Below are 17,704 nucleotides of genomic sequence, written 5' to 3' on the forward strand. Positions count from 1 at the left end.
ATAACAAATATTTTCATACAAAGTATCTTGCCAGATACATGTATTGCAAATATTTTCTCTAATTTTGTGACTTTTCTTTTGGGTTTTCTAACGGTGACTTTTGGAAAACTGAAAATTTAATAGTGATAAAGTTTATAATGAGTTTTAAATACTAGATGCATGGAATCAGTTCTGACTCATAGCCACCCCTATAGGGTTTCGCAGGCTTTAAATCATTGCAGGAGCCTAAAGCTTCATGTTTTTGCTACAGAGAGGCTTCCATGATCATCAGCACCACACCGTGGAATATTGCAATTAATATGATTCCAGAAGTACTGTTTTCTTTCTTTTTTCCCCCAGCATGTAAAAAAGAAATCTTTCTACTTTTATAATATCCCTTTGTGCTTTCTTGTCTGTTGCTGCCTTTGGAGTAGGTGTTTTCTGGGCTGGTGAACCCTCTGAGCTTGTGGAACACCTACCTTCCATACTATGGCTTTCTCTTCCTGGTCTGCAGCCTTTTCTTTCTGGGCAGGAGCCTTCTCTTTCTGAGGAGGTGTCTTTTTGCTTGCAGTGGCCACCTTCTTTCCTGGAACCTTTGCAGCAGTTGTTGCTGCAGCGGTGGCAGCTGGCTTCCTTGGCAGCAGTTGCATTCTTGGGTGGGAGAAGCTTTCAGGAGAGCTACCCTTTGAAGCTTCTTATCTTCATAGTTGATTAGTTTGTTCTTCATTTTCTTTGCCTTCATGACTTTAAAACAATCAAAATCCATCATCTTGGCTTTCTTTTCTCTAGTTTCAATTTTTTTTCTCTAGTTTCTTGGCCCATCTTGTGGCTTCCTATTTTGTATTGAAAACTGCCTTTTGCCAGGCTTGTGGGACATATTTCTTGGTGGGCACTATTTGGGAACCAGAGGATGAAGTCAGTGAGCTGCATGCGTTTGAAAGGTACGGCCTGGCTTCTTGCATGTGTGCAAGGTAAATCAGCCAAAGTCCTGTTCTGGCCAGTAACATCTACAGTCACTATCAGTTTTCTAGCATGAGGCCTAAAGGAAATCTATACTATCCCGCCAACCTTCACGTAGGGCCTGAATACCAGCTTGGTGGTGTTTGGTGAGAAGTCAAAGTTTTTTTTTAAGGGTCTAGATACTTAATTGAGATAAATCAGTGAGACATGGAAATTTTTGAAAATTAACTTCATAAGGGTTGCTGTTAAATGCCGTCAAGTTATTTCTGATCCATTGTGACCCTGTATAAGGTTTTCAAGGAGTGGCTGGTGAGCTTGAACCACCGACCTTGCAATTCACACAGACTTTGCAGTCCAGCACATTAGCCAGAGTGCCACACCGGGACTGCTAACAGTGCAGATGAAAGTACCCTGTGAAATAATAAAGCATTACTTTTTAACACACATAAAATTAGGACACATGATATTTTTCATTACCAACGTTGATGCTAAGTTTTGCAAATTTTTACTTTTAATTAAGTTGTTTTGTATTTCTCTAATATTACTTTATTTCTATCTCCAAAGGCATAACATTAAATAGCTTTTTGTATTGTTCTTTCTCTTTATGTGCCCTGATAATGCTATAGGGTAAGTGTGGGGCTGCTAATCACAAGGTTGCTGGTTCAAAATCACTAGCTGCTCTATGTGAGAAAGATGACACTGTTTTTCCCCGTAAAGATTTAACTCTTGGAAACCCTGTACAAGGAAGGATGCTATGAGTCAGAATTGAATCAATGGCAGAAAATTTATATTGTGATGGTCTATCAAAAATACGCTCTCCAAGACTTAAAGTACTAGCAACTAAATATATGCTTAACATTGGTAAGATTTCATGGACAAGATGTATGAGTACATTCTGCCATAATTTGCCAAGATTTTGTTGTTCTGACAAAATATAAGATTGGTCTGGTTGATTTGTGCAAATATTAATTCTCCTTATTTTATCTAATTAGCAAATGTGTAATATGTCTTGTCATGCTTTTTCTATTTCAATTAAGGTATTTTCCTTTTTACTGTTAACAGTATTAAGTAGGCTAAATGACAATCTTTAATTGCTAATATTAAGTTTTCTAGTATCCAAGTATATCTCTTTTTGTAATTTCCTGCACTTCAAAGTAGGATAATTTCTGTCTTTTTTTTTTTTTTCTGTTTAAGTCAATTGGATGGTACATGCGATTAGGTGCTACAAATGGTTTGCACTTAACTTGCAAACTAAAGGTTGGCTTTTTGAATCCCTTCCCTCCTGAGTAATACTGCAGAAAGTAGGCCTGATAATCTGTAATCATTAATATTAAAACTTAGAAAACCCGAGGGAACAGTTCTACTCAGTAGAGGCACATGGTTATCATGAGTAGGACTCACAGTAAATAACATTTAATAGGAGCAAGAAAAACAACATCTACATGCTATCTAGTATGTTGTTGTTGTTGTTGTTAAGCGCTATAACAACTCTGTACAGGGTTTCTGAGGAGCAGCTATCTAGTATAGGCATACCTTATTCTATTCTTACAGAAATACATATGAATTTGTTATAAATTATATTTTCTTTGCTTTTAATTATATTTATGGCATATTAATTATAAAAATATGAGTGTAGATAAGTTATACTATCTGAATTTAATTTAAAGAGTAAACAATTATAAAAACTATATTTTTATAATTTTTTTTAAACTATAAAAAGTTAAATATGATTGAGAATCAGATTTAAGGGATATCCTTTTCTATGTCAAATAAGGAGTTCTGGTGTGGCTTTATAGGATAAACACTGGACTATTAACTACAAACTTCCCAGTTCAAACTCACCAGTTGTTCCTTTGAAGCCCTGTGCACCTAACAAAAACAATAATAATATCAAATAATACTTTGTTAAATTTGATAAAACAAAATCAAAGTTCCCTGTCTATGTGCATGGAACAATGGAGAAGAAAAATAACAACTTTAGTATTTATAACATTAGGAAGTTGGTGATGTTTTCTTCTAAAAAATCCAAAGTTTCTCTCCAGACAGTAGAATCAGTTCAATATATTGTAACTACATTTGCACACGTCGGTTTTTAGACAGGGCAGGTGAGAAGCATGACAGTTCTCCGCCGTTCTGAGGACTCAAACTTTTCTGTGTCTCTTTCTGATGAATGGTATTCGTCAGGACTGGATTACTGGTGTGGTGCTGAAGGATCAGCACAGGATGGCCAACCACAAGGTCAGCAATTCTAATCTCCCAGCTGCTCCCAGAAACTCTATACAGGGTTGCTATGAATTGGAACTTATTTGAAGGCATTTAACAGCAACAAAAATGGCAGACATGCTGTCTGGGAAAGTTGCTACAAGCTAGGATACAGATTTAAGTTAACTGTACAGCCCCGATTAACCCTTTACCCATTGAATGTGTTTAACCAGATAACCCCGGTGACTGCAGTCATAGGATGACTATGGAGATAAGGTGCCCTGGGTAACCATACATACATGAAGCACAGGAAGGTGGCCAGTTGAGTAGACCACTTTCACAGACTTGAAGTATTTGTTTGATGGAATCATATGACATTAAGTCACCATAATGATGTAGACATACTAATTTTTGGTGACAATTATCTTAGGTCTCAGGAGAATTCAGGGATCTTGGCCACCTGTGTTCCACTCTCCATATTTGGGCTTGAGCCCAAATTCGCTTTCCCTGTTGATAGGAAAGAGACAGAGTAGGAGAGGAAATCTATCATGTTTTAATTTTAAAAAATCTGAAAACCCATGGCTTTGTGAGTACTAACAGTGTTGTCAAATCTTCTTTATGATAATTCATATAAAATTAGCCAAGTATACCTCATTTAAGAAGAAACAGAAAGAGATGATTCCTGTCATTACATAGAAAAATATGGCACCTGAGATCTGTGAGGAAAGTTTCCAAGCACTGACTGAATAAAAAGAAATGAGTATCTTTTATCTATCAAATATTCTAAATCTTTATTAATAAACCACAAAACGTATAATTTACATGTATCTATTAATTCATAATATATTTTTAGTAAGGTTACTTATATAGATTAGGATACATATAGAGAGATGTAAGTATACATATGTAGAAGTATGTATACAGGATTGAAAAAAAAAAGGATGTTACATTAAAAAAAGATGTACAGAATTTTAATGCCCTAAATATATAATGAAATGAAAATAAAATTTGAAGTCACAGACACCAAAAAAAAAAAAAAAGAAAGAAATATGTATACAGGGAGATGACAGAGAGATGAATTATGTGTTCATAGATAAAATGACTTTTTTTGCAAACTGAAGAAAAGTCTCCTTAATTTTTTGTTTTGTTTTTCATTTTTATTTTAATGTTGTTTGTCCAGTATCCCCAGATGCTCCATTTCTCCATGTCATCATCTCTGCCTCCATCTCTGGCATCACTGCTTCTCTGGGTAGGGTCCCACACTTTGGTCTTCTCACATGATGGTCCAAGGGACCTCTGCTCCTGGACTGCAAAATCAACTACTCCCATCCTTTTGTTACAAACATCTACCTTTACATTTCGAACCCTCACAGTCAGTGCTGATAGCAATTAATCACTATTGTACCACAAGTCTTATCCCCGTTTTCTTTCATCAGCCCTGTCCTGACAGACTGGAAACCACTCAGTGGAGAATCTACCTTCCCCTGCACCCTTTCAAACTAGGCTCCCTCTTGAAAGCTTATAAGTCAATCGCTTCTTGCATTTGTAGCACCCCCATTTTGGGTAGCCAATGTCTAAGTTGCCCATCCCTGTCAACCCTGTGAACCGAGGCGGTGGGAGTGACCCTCGCTATAAAGATTCCCCTCCCCTTTTGAGCTACTACATCCATAAGTATAAGTAAAGTTCATCAAACTGTAACAAATTACACCTTTTTTTTTTTTTTTTTTTCCCCTCTTCTTTCTTCTTCTAGTAGATCATCCAGCCATTGAAGCCAGAACAAGTGGGTACTATCTGCAAGTATGGGTGTTCTTGTGTATCTCCCTTCACTTCATATCAGCTGGATGCTTCACTCTCCACTCTAGTCTTCTGTGGCTATGTCACTGCCTCTGGGCCCATGAGTCCCCAGGTCCTGCTGTACTGCTGGCCAATCAGGTCTCCATATGGATTCATAGGAGTCTATTGAACGTGTCTGGACTTAGCTTACAACTTCATTGCTTTTTTCCCCCACTTCCCATTATAGGTGACCAACATGGTCACCAGCAAGACCACATGCCTGATTGTGTATTCCCCTTTAGTGTTAGTCTTGGAAGTGGGTTTGCTCTGAGGGGACTCAACCACTTGCCTTGATGGTTCCTAGGTGACCACCTTGCTTGTTCTTATAGTAGTCAGTTGGACTGCCATTATTGTTTTTTTAAAATGTTTTCCTGCCAGTCTTTCTTTCATGAAGTATCTTCTGTTCCTCTAGCCACTCCAGGCTGCTTTGCTTGACCTTTCAACTGGAAATTTCCCACCTCAGAAGATTCTGGATGGGGTTCAGGATTCCACCTATGGTCTTACATAATGCAAAGGCTCCACAGGAAGCCTCTTTCACTGGGAAATTTCTAGCCCCCTTTTAGGTATTCCAATTAGTTATACACTAAAGGTGGACTTATAAGCTTTCTATTGTACTATTTCTGGCTATTCCTTTCTTTCCCCCCTCAAGTGTCTATTTTACAATGGTAGGCAAGGGAAACTAAGATTCAAAAGATAGCCAAGCATCTTAATATTATTTCCCCTCTTTTACCCATTCAAACCATTCCTCAAACCTTGTATTCCAGAACCCTGTTGTTTCAAGGTTGTACATACATCATTGTTTACCTCTGTCCCACTTAGCCCATGCAAACCTACCTAACTGTTCTCCCATTCGCTTTGTTCTTCCATTCCTCTCCCCCCTCTTGTGTTGCCCCCCACCAGCACCCAAGCTATCCTGTGTCTATTTCCTACCCTGTGGTCCATCTTCCCCTCCCTCCCTTCACCCCACTCAATACATCTTGGTGATCAGCAAATAATTTTTACCCCCCTTTTATTGTGGGTTCTTTTTCTTAATCTTTTACAATAATGGCCCTATGCAGTATTTCTCCTTTTGTGACTGACTTATTTCACTCATCATAATGTCCTCAAGGTTCATCCATTTTATGCAGTGGCTTGCAGCTTCCTTGTTATTCTTCAAGGTATAACATTTCATTGTGTGTATGTACCACAGTTTGTTTATCCAATCTTCCATTGATGGGCATTTTGGCTGTCTCCATCTTTTTGCTATTGTAGATAGTGCTGCTATGAACAATGGTGTGTATATATCCACTCATGGTATGGCTCATATTTCTTGTGGATCAATACCAAGTAGAAGAGTTGCTGGATCATAGGTATTTCTATTTCCAACCTTCTGAGAAAGCACTATATTGTTTTCCAAGGTTGTTTGGAACATTTTGCAATCCCACAAGCATTGTAGGAGTGGTCCAGTCTCTCCACATCCTCACCAACATTTATTGTCCTCTACTTTTTTGATCTTTTGCTATTTTTGCTGGTGGGAGATGATATCTCACTGTTATTTTGATTTACATCTCTTTAATGGCTAGTGATCGTGAGCATTTCTTCATATGTTTTTGGCTGCACGAATCTCCTCCTTGGTGAAGTGTCCATGTCCTGTGTTCAGTTTTTAATTGGGTTGTCTTTTTCTTGTAGAGGTGTTGCAGTTTCCTATATATTTCAGAAATTAGTCCCTTGTCTGATGTGTCATTGCAAAAGAGTTTTTTCCATTCTGTGGATTCCCATTTTACTCTTCTAGTGAAATCTTTTGATGCATATGAGTTTATAATTTTCAGTAGGTCCCAATCATTTATTTTGTCTACTTTTGTTTGTATACTTTTCAAATGTTTTGTAGTCTGTATATTCCCTGAATAGTGTCCTCACATTTTTTCCCTATGAGTTGGTGATGACTCGATGGCACCTAACAACAACATTTATTGCTTTATGGTAAGTAGATGCCTCTTTTAGGTAGATTATTAATGTCTTGATGTTCTAGCAACTAGATGTTAATTACAGTGCTTTGCATTTTTCAGACACTGTTAAGTATTCAACAAATTATTTTTTTTCTTGTTTCCTATAACATAGGTAGTCTTACTTTCCCATACTCTCTAACAGTTAGGTGAGACTCTGGTAAAATATTTACAGTCGAAATGTGAAAGAAATTTTGGCCTATGAAATTTTCCCACAGATCATGTTCCTGTTCATTTCCTCTTTTAACTTGGTAAAATGGAAAAAACAATGTGGTTAAAAAAAAAAAGCCATGTGGTAATAAAAAGAAGAATCCAAATTAATGGAGCTCTGGTAGCATAGTGGTTAAGAATTGGGCTGCGAACCTTAAGGTCAGTGGTTTGAAACTACCAGCTGCTCCGCGGGAGAAAGATCAGGCTTTCTACTTCCGTAAAGATTTACACCCTCGAAAACCCTGTACAGGGTCGCTATGGGTCGGAACCGACTCGATGGCACTTAACAACAACAACAACAGGCCCAATATATTACTATTTAAAGGAATGTTGTTCAATTAGGAACACTAATGCTGGATTTTTTATATAAAGAGAAAGAATGTGTTATATACCCCAAATCTGGAGATTTATCTACTTAAATAATTAGGTTTAGCTTTAAATAATATGTTAAATGATGGGCTACAAGTCACAAGGTTTGACTTCAAACACACTTCCTGCTTCTGGTGGATTTGAGCATAGATTGCTTATAGGAGGATGTCTTCTCCCACAAAGATTTTCAGTATCAAAATCCAAAGGAACAATCTGTTCGAGCTGTAATATAGCTATGATTTGAAATTGACTTGATGGTTGTGGGGTTTAATTAAAATAATGTGGTTATTGTCATTATTGCTAGTTCCCAACTTGGTCTCACATACTCTGAATATGTTATAAGGAGGGACCAGTCCCTGGAGAAAGCCATCATCCCTGGTAAAGTACAGAGGAAGTGAAAAAGAGAAAGAACCTCATTTAATGGATAGACACAGTAGCTGTAACCATGGGTTCAATCACAGTAGCCATGATTTTGTAGATGGGACAGGACATGGAAGCATTCTATGTACTTACAGTTATTATAAATAGAAGTCAATTCAATAACACTTAAAAACATGAATACTACTATATGTACACTCTTATATAATTTCTTGCGAGCATGTATTAATTTTCCTCCTATGTAAATGTCAAGAAACAGAACTCCTGAATCATATAGTAAGAAAACTGATTAACTTTGCTGCAAAGTAACTTTATCATTTAAAAAATTCCACCAGTAGCAAATAAGAGTTACGACTGTCCAACTTCCTTATTAATATTTTGTATTGCTGGTCATTTTCATTGTAGCCATTATTGTGGGTTTATATTGATTATTTATTGAAGTTTAGCATCATTTCATGTAATTTTTGTCTTTTTCATATATCTTTTAGTGAGGATACATCAGTGTTCTTAAAGACAACAAATGCACACGTTCAAGATAAGACTGAAGCAGAAGTTTTTTGGTTTTTTTTTTTCAATTCATGAGTGTCAAAAGATGACCTCACCTAAATTTTGAGACCATCTCAAGAACAGATTTGATGCATTAGACACTAATGACCTGGAGAATTGTAGGATAACATTTAGAATATCACATAGGAAGAAAACAAAAGGTTATTAAAAAGGCAGTAAAGAAAGAAAATACCAAAATGGGTGTTAGAAAAGACTCTGAAATTTGCTCTTCAGGGTATGGAAACAAAAGTAAATGGAAGAAATGAAAAGTTAAAAGAGCAGAATAGAAAATTTCACAAAGGGTAGCTGGAAAAGACAAAGCCAAGTATTATAATTAAATGTGCAAAAATACCTGGAGTTATAAAACCAAAAAAGAAAAACAGGATTAATATTTCTCAAGCTGAAAGAACTGATGAAAAATTCATGCCTCAACTTGAAATATTGAAGGATTCCATGGGGAAAATATTAAAAGATATACAAAGTATTAAATGAAGATATAAGTAATACACAGTCACTTATATAAGTAATACACAGCCAAAAGAAATGGTCAATGTTCAGCTAGTTCAAGAAGGAACATACGATCAAGAACCAGAGTACTGAAAGAAGAAGTTCACGGTGCAGTGAAGGCATTGACAAAGAAAAAAAAAAAAAGATTCCAAGAATTGATGGAATACATATTAAACTATTTCAACAAGCTAATGAAGCACTAGAGACACTCACTCATCTATGCCAAGAAATTTGGAAGATAGGTATGTGGACAAACTATTGAAAAAGATACACATTTCTGATCATTCCAAGAAAACATGACCCAATATGGAAATCACTGAAAAATATCATTAATATCACATACATGTAAAACTTTGCTGGAGGTAATTAAAAAATAGTTGTAACAGTACATTGACACAGGACTGCTAGAAATTCATACTGGATCCAGAAGCTGTCATGAAACTAAGGATATCATTGCTGATGTAGATGGACCTCGACTGAAAGCAAAGAATACAAAAACAGATGTTTATTGTGCTTTATTAATTATGGAAAGGCTTTGACTGTGTGGATCATGACAAATGATGGATAGCATTGTGAAGAAGGGATATTCTAAAGCACTTAGTTGTGGTCAAGATGAACCTATATATAGACCAAGAGACAGTCTTTCAAACAGAACAAGGGAACATTGAATGGTATAAAATCAGAAAAGGTGCGCTTTAGGGTTATATCCTTTCACCACACTTGTTATTGTTAAGTGCCTTCAAGTTGGATCCAACCCATTGCGACCCTGTACAGGGTTTCCAAGGAGCTTCTGTTGAACTTGAACCACTGACCTTGCAGTTCAAATGACTTTTTTTGCAGTCTGGCACATTAACTCACAGAGTCAACAGGACTCTTACTCAATCTTTATTCTGAGCAAATAATCCGAGAAGCTGGATTATATGAACAAAAATGTGGCATCATGATGGGAGGAAGATTCATTAGTAACCTGTGATATGTAGATGATACTACCTTGCTTGCTGAAAGCAAAGAGGACTTGAAATAATTACTGATGAGAACAGAACTACAGCCTTCATTATGGATTGCACTCAATGTAAAGAAAACAAAAACCCACACAATTGGTCTAGAACGGACATGATGAATGGAGAAAAGATTGCAGTTCCCAAAGACTTCATTTTACTTAGATTCACAATTAACTCTCCTGGACACTACAATCAAGAAATAAAACAAAATACTGCTTTAGGCAAATCCACTCACTGCCAGTTTGAGGACAAAGGTGTTCCTGGCACAACCTATGGTATTTTCAATTGCCTCATATGCATGTGAAATGAATTTTAAGTGAATAAGGAAGATGGTAGAAGAATCAATGCATTTGGATTATGGTATTGGAGAATAATACTAAAAGTACCATGGATTTACAGAAGAACAAGCTAGTCTGTCTTGGAAGAAGTTCAGCCAGAATATTGCTTGAAAGTCAGGATTTTGAGACTTCATCTCCCACACTTCAGACATTAATTATCAGGAGGTACCAGCCCCTGGAGAAGGAAATCATGCTTGGTAAAGTGGAGGGTCAGAGACAAAGAGGAAGACTTGCAATGAGATGGATTGACACAGTAGCAACAACACTGGGTTCAAGGGTACCAACAGTTGGGAGGATAACTCAGGAACATGCAGGATTTCATTTTACTGTGCCTGAGGTTGCTATGAATCAGAACTGACTAGATAACGCCTAAAAATAACAACTGCCTAATGGCTATCTTCTTTATATCTCTCCAATATAATTTTGGTGTTATTCTGGATCTTTGAAAGATAGTATTTTCTTGCATGCATTTTGGGTGGTTGTTTTCTTGAGATCAGAAGACCCATTGTTGCACTGCCAACTACTATGCAAGAGACCACATTAGAAGTTACCTCCTGGATAGAGTGAGAGAAAATGTGTATCAAACCTCAAAATTATAAAAAAAGATCGTTGACTAGTCAGAAAAAGACTGGAGAAGCCCAAGACTGTGTCTCTCGTCCACCCTTCAGGTCTGGGATAGAACTCACCTTGTGGCTTAATTTTCAGCCCATCAGAATACTGGTACAGAGTGGGGACAACAACACTAGCAAGGTATGCTTAATATGGACTGGTGATCCCTCAAGATCAAAAGGGTGACATTTCCCTACAGACAATGTTTATAAAGGCTGAGAAGGAAGGTGCAGGGAAAATAATAACCACAGGGAGAAAGTGGGATAATTGTTGTTACATGGAGGGGATTGTAATCATCAAGATGAAACAAACTGCATGATTTGTTGAATGTAAAACTGATGATCTGCTCTGTAAATCTTCACTCAATTCACAATAAAAAGTTTCACATAAAAAGTTTGAGCCTGAATAATTGTGGAAGTCTAAGGCATCAATCTGTCAGATTGAAACACTGGCTTATTTATATCTTAGATAAAGAAAGAAAATTGTAAGAGTGCATGAGAATTATTTAATATTAGACCATTTATAGAAGGTGTCCTTCAAAGATAATGTGTTTGGGTATGGCATATCTTTCAGTTTTGCTAGGAGATTGTGGTTGGTGACTTAATTTTTCATAAGAGAAAAGAAAAGGAACCAAGCTACCCTTTTGACCCAAGTTGAAAAGAAGAACCTGTGGAGTCTGATAAGGAAAATGGCAGGGATTGTTCGATGAGTATTAGAAATTCAGAAGGAATGTTGCACTGACTTCCAATATTTCCATAATTTCCCTAAGCTGTTTTTTAAATGTGTTTGAAAAACTTATTTCAGGAATTTAACCTTATTTAAAATCTAAGAATAATTTTCTTATTATAATATATGTCATGTCATACTTCACAGAAACTAGTACTTCACAAGTGATTAGAGTCAATGAGAAATATAACACAGACTAAGTTCTTTAATAACGCATGGCCCTTCTTAGCTGATTGCTTAATTACTTTTAGGAGAGGCAGATGTTTCTCAATGGTTCTTTCTGAAACAGGATGTTGTTTTAGTCTGACGTTTTTACATCTCTATTAACTATAAAGTAATTTCATAAGATTTTTATTTAAGGTGGTAGTTTCATAGCAAGTGATAATTTTGTTATACATACATGAATACAAATACTAAATAATTATACAAATAATTCAATATTGTAACAAGTTTTAAAATGACAAGAACAGCTAGTTCTATGATCATGATTTTAATATTGTTATGAGAGAAAATATTTACAAAAACAATTCCTATTTAAAAATATTAATGTATGTGAATATGGATCAGAAGATCTAGGTTTGACTCCTAGGTATACTTTTAAGCAAGTGCTGGTGTTGTGCTGCAGGATAAGCACTGCTCTGCTAACCACAAGATCAGTGGTTCAAACCCACCAGCCACTCCTCAAAAACACTATACAGGGTCACTGTGACTCAGAATCGACTTGATATCACTTAACCATACAACAACAGCAAAGTAAGATATCCAATATCTTATATAATTTTTAAGGTAGATTATTTTGAGACTTCTAATTTGATATGTATGTATTCATATAAATGAATGCTGTTAAGTTCCAACTCAAAGCACCCTTGTATACGGTTTCCGAGGAGCAATGGGTGGTTCTGAACTGCTAACCCTGTGGTTCAAGCTGACCTTGTGGTCCAGAGCACCACACCAGAATTTCATATATATATGTATATACGTGTATGTGTATATATGTGTATATACACATATATATATGCATATACACATACACGTATATACATATATATGAAATTCTGGTGTAAGTGTTATCAAGTTGGTTCTGACCCATAGCAACCCTGTATAGGATTTTCAAGAAGTAGTCGGTGAGCTTGAGCCATTGACCTTGCAGTTACAAACCAGCTTTGCAGTCCAGCACGTTAACCCACAGTGCCACACTTATAGCATTTTGTATATTAAAACAATACTTTTTCCTAGCATGTCTTATATGTTTGTGCATTTAAACATGGGATAATTGATAAAATCCATCATAATAAATGTTGCTAACTTATCATTTGTTGTTGTTAAGTACCATCAAGTTGGTTCTGACCCATAGCACCCCTGTATAGGGTTTCCGAGGAGTGGCTGGTGATTTTTAACCGCCGTCCTTGTGATTCAAACTGACCTTGAAATCCAGCACATTAGCTTACAACGCCACAATTTTTTAGGTTTGACATTACCTTTTAGGGGAGATTATTGCAAAATATCATACTATATGAAGTTTTAAAGGCACCCTACTGGTACTTTGGGCTAAGTGTTGGACTGCTAAAGACAAGATTATCAATTCAAACTCACCAGCCACTCCATGGGAGAAAGATGAGACTGTTCCATCAAGGATTTAGTCTTGGAAGCCCTCGTTAAGGATGATATAAATTAGAATCTCCTAGAGAACAGTGGGTTTGATATTATAAGATATAAAGATTTTCTATAATGTTTTATCAGTGATTAAGGCTAAAAAGCAATTTGCACTACCAGTAAATTTTTCAAAGAATAGAACCAGCTTGACTTAAATATTTTAGAATACAAATTTTTCCCAAGCCCATAAATATAAATTTTGTTTCAATTACCCAACATTTTGCTTCCTTCTATCCACTCCAGCCAATACAAATTTTGTGTTTTAAAGTGTAAATGTTTATCCATGACTGCCTCTACACAGAGACAGTTAAATCCCATCATTTGGAAGTATTGTTATTTTTATTGTTAGGTGCCATTGAATCAGTACTGACTCATAGTGACCCTATGTACAACAGAATGAAACACTGTCCGGTCCTGGACCAACCTCACAATTGTTACCATGCTTGAACCCATTGATGCTACCATATTGTCAATCCATCTTGTTGGGGATCTTCCTCTTTTTCTCTGTCCCTCCACCTTACAAAACATATTATCATTCTCCAGCAACTGGTTCCTCCTGACAATATGTCCAAAATAGAAGAGACAAACATTGGCCATCCTGGCCTCCAAGGAGCACTCTGGCGGCATTTCTTCCAACACAGATCTGTTGGTTCTTTGGCAGCCCATGGCACGTTCAAGTTTCCCTGGGTATTTTGGTTTATAATTTTCATGTTTAAGAAAATTTTCATGTTTATATCTCATCTGTCAGATTTCCATGTCTCAACGATCTGTTTAAATTTTTCATACAAAATTATCTCTCCTCCTTGAGGATTCCTGACTAAGTCTATGGGTTTGGGAGTCAAGGAGGTAAGGAGGAAGTGAAGGTCAAAATTCCCATGTCTTACCATTAACCAAGTGATGATCCCTAATGAAACAAAAAATTTAATCACAGAAAATATAATATTTGCACATTTTAAAACTCTTCTACTACAAATAATGAGTTGGTAATAATTATGGTGAGTAACAGAAAACAAAATATAAGATGAAAGTTTAACTGATGTTCTTAAAATCATCCTAAAACATCATAGGATTAAACTGACTCAGTAAAAACATTTGCTTCTTGATATGTGCAAATAAGAATGTATTTTAATATAGAGAATTACTCCTCAACAGAATAAATTCATCAAATCATATTGATTTCTTCCTAAATCCTATTTGTTCAAAGTATTTCATTATAAAAAAAATACATGATCTAAAAAACTAATTAGAATAAGTAAAGTAAGTGCCAGTTAGAACCTTGTTATTTTTTTCATTTTCTAAGTTTTTACATTTTGTTTTATCTAAACCCATTAATTTTTTTTCATTTCTGGATATAACTTTAATAAGAAATGCTCTAGGAATTTCTGTGCCTTTTATATAAAACATAGAGACTATTTCACCTTACATTGTACATACCATTTTTTGCATGTATGAGAAATAGCATAACATTCAGTTTTACATATGTGTTTAAACATTGAAACATACACTTATTATTGCTGTTTTTCGGTTTCATCAAGTCAGTTCTGTCTCATAGCAATCATCTATAGAGTTTCCAAGAGTGATTTATGGATTTGAACTACTAACATTTCAGTTAGCAGTTCAGTTCATATCTTACAGCAACACACCAGGAGAGAAGAAATCGCTGCAAACATCCATTAATAATTGGAACATGAAATGTACAATTGAAACTTGTCAAAAATGAAATGGAACACATCTACATCTATATTCTAACCATTAGTGAGCTGCAATGGACTGGTATTGGCTATTCTGAATCAGAAAATCACGTGGTTTACTATGCCAGGAACGACAAATTCAAGAGTAGTGCCGTCGCATTCATCATCAAAAAGAACATTTCAAGATCTATTTTGAAGTATAATGCTGTTTATGATAGGATAATATTCATACACATACAAGGAAGACTATATACTACTACTATTATTCAAATTTGTGCACCCAACAATAAATTGAGTTATGGAGAAATTGAAGAATTCTACCAACTACTTCAGTCTGAAATTGATCAAACATACACTCAAGATATATTGATATTTACTGCTGATTGGGATGTAAAGGTTGGAAACAAGAAGGAAATACCAGTAGTAGAAAATATGGCATTGGTGATAAAAATAACACTGGAGAAATGATAGATTTTTTCAGTACCAACAATTTTTTCATTGCAAATACCTTTCATAAACAACATAAAAGATGATTGTATACTTGGACTTCACCAGAGAGAATACATAGTAACCAAACTGACTATATCTGTGGAAAGAGATAGTGGAAAAGGTCCATATCATCAGCCAAAATAAGGCCATGGGCAGACTGTGCATATACAAATTCAGACTGAAGTTGAAGAAAATTCAAACAAGTCCATGAGAGCCAAAATACAACCTTGAACATATCCCACCTAAATTTAAAGATCAACTGAAGAACAGATTTGATGCATTAGACAATAATGACCCAAAACCAGAAAAGTTGTAGGATGACGTCAAGAATATCATGCAGGAAGAAAGCAAAAGGTCATTAAAGAAAAAATAAATTCAAGGAAAAACTGTAATGGATAACAGAACAGACTCTGAAATGTTCTCTCCATGGTAGATATGCTAAAGCAATCAGAATAAGTGAGGAGGTAAAACAGCTTAACAGAAAATTTTAAAGAGCATCTTGCGAAGACAAAGACAATCATAACGAAATGTACAAAGATCTAGAGTTAGACAACCCAAAGGGCAGAACACTCAGCATTTCTCAAGCTGAAAGAACTGAGGAAAAAATTCAAGCCTCAACTTTCAGTACTAAGGGATTTTTTGGACAAAATAGTGAATGATACAGAAAGCATCAAAAGAAGATGGAAGGAATACTCAGAATCACTGTACTAAAAAGAAAAGGTTGATGTTCAACCATTTCAAGAGTTAGCATAGTACCAAGAGTCAATGGTACTGAAACAAGTAGTCCAAGGTGCACTTAAGACATTGGCAAAGTATATGGCTCCAGGAATTGATGGAATACAAATTGAAATATTTCAACAAACTGATTCAGCACTCACCTATGCCAAGTAATTCGGAAGACAGGCACCAGACCTGTTTATAAGAAGAGGTTCATATTTGTGATTATTCCAAAGAGAGGTGACCCAATGGAATGCTGAAATAATTGAATAATATCATTGTTATCACATGGAATTAAATTTTGCTAAAGATAGATAATTAAAAATGTCTGCAACAGTACATTGGAATGGAACTGCCAGAGATTCAAGCTGGAATCAGACAAGGATGTGGAATGAGAAATATTATGACAAGCTATGGATAACATTGTGAAGAATTGATATTCCATAATAGTTAATTGAAGGAGCTCTGGTAGCGTAGTGGTTACGAATCAGGCTGCGAACCTTAAGGTCAGCGGTTTGAAACTACCAGGTGCTCCACGGGAGAAAGATGAGGCTTTCTACTCCCATAAAGATTTACACCCTCGGAAACCCTATACAGGGTCGCTATGGGTCGGAACCGACTTGATGGCACATAACAACAATAGTTAATTGTACTCATGAGGAACCTACACATAGACCAAAAGGCAGTTGTTCGAACAAAACAAGGGGACACTAAATTGTGTACCAGGATTGTATTTTTCACCATACTTTTCAGTCTGTATTCTGTGTAAATAACCTGAGGAAGTGGATTATATGAAGAAGAATGTGGCATCAGAATTAGAGGAAGACTCATTAAACAACCTGTGATATGCAGATGATACAATCTTACTTGCTGAAAGTGAAAAGGATTTAAAATACTTACTAATGAAGATCAAAGAACACAACCTTAGGTATGGATTGCAGTTTGATGTAAAGAAAACAAGGATCCTAAGCAACGAACCAATAAATAACATCACGATATATGGAGAAAAGACTGATGTTAAAGATTCTATTTTTCTGGCATCCACAATCAACACTAATGGAAACAGCAGTCAAAAAAATCAAGCAACATATTACATTAGACAAGTCTGCTGCACAAGACCTCTTTAAAGTATTTAAGAGGGAATGCGAGTTTGAATACTAAGGTATGACTGACCCAAATCATGATACTTTCAATAGCCTCATATGCATGTTGACAGTTGGAGTGTGAATAAGAAAGTTGGTAGAATAATTGATGTATTTAAGTTATAGAGTTGGAGAAGAAAATTAAACTTACCATGAACTGCCAGAAGAACAAATATGTATTGGAAGAAATACAATCAGAATGCTCCTGGTAGCGTAGTGGTTACAAATCGGGCTGTGAACCGCAAGGTTACCTGTTCGATACTACCAGTTGTTCCGCAGGAGAAAGATGAGGCTTTCTGCTCCCTCAAAGATTTACAGCCTCGGAAACCCTGTGCAGGGTCGCTATGAGTCGGAACCGACTCCACGGCACAC

General features: G+C 36.0%; 1 pseudogene; it reads right to left on the reverse strand.

Moving 5' to 3' along the window:
* Positions 1–365: 365 nt before the first annotated feature.
* LOC102812593 overlaps positions 366–17,704 on the reverse strand; it is a 27,029-nt pseudogene continuing 9,690 nt past the window's right edge.

Source organism: Chrysochloris asiatica, unplaced genomic scaffold (genome assembly GCF_000296735.1).
Source record: "Chrysochloris asiatica unplaced genomic scaffold, ChrAsi1.0 scaffold00017, whole genome shotgun sequence".
NCBI classification, from domain to species: domain Eukaryota; kingdom Metazoa; phylum Chordata; class Mammalia; order Afrosoricida; family Chrysochloridae; genus Chrysochloris; species Chrysochloris asiatica.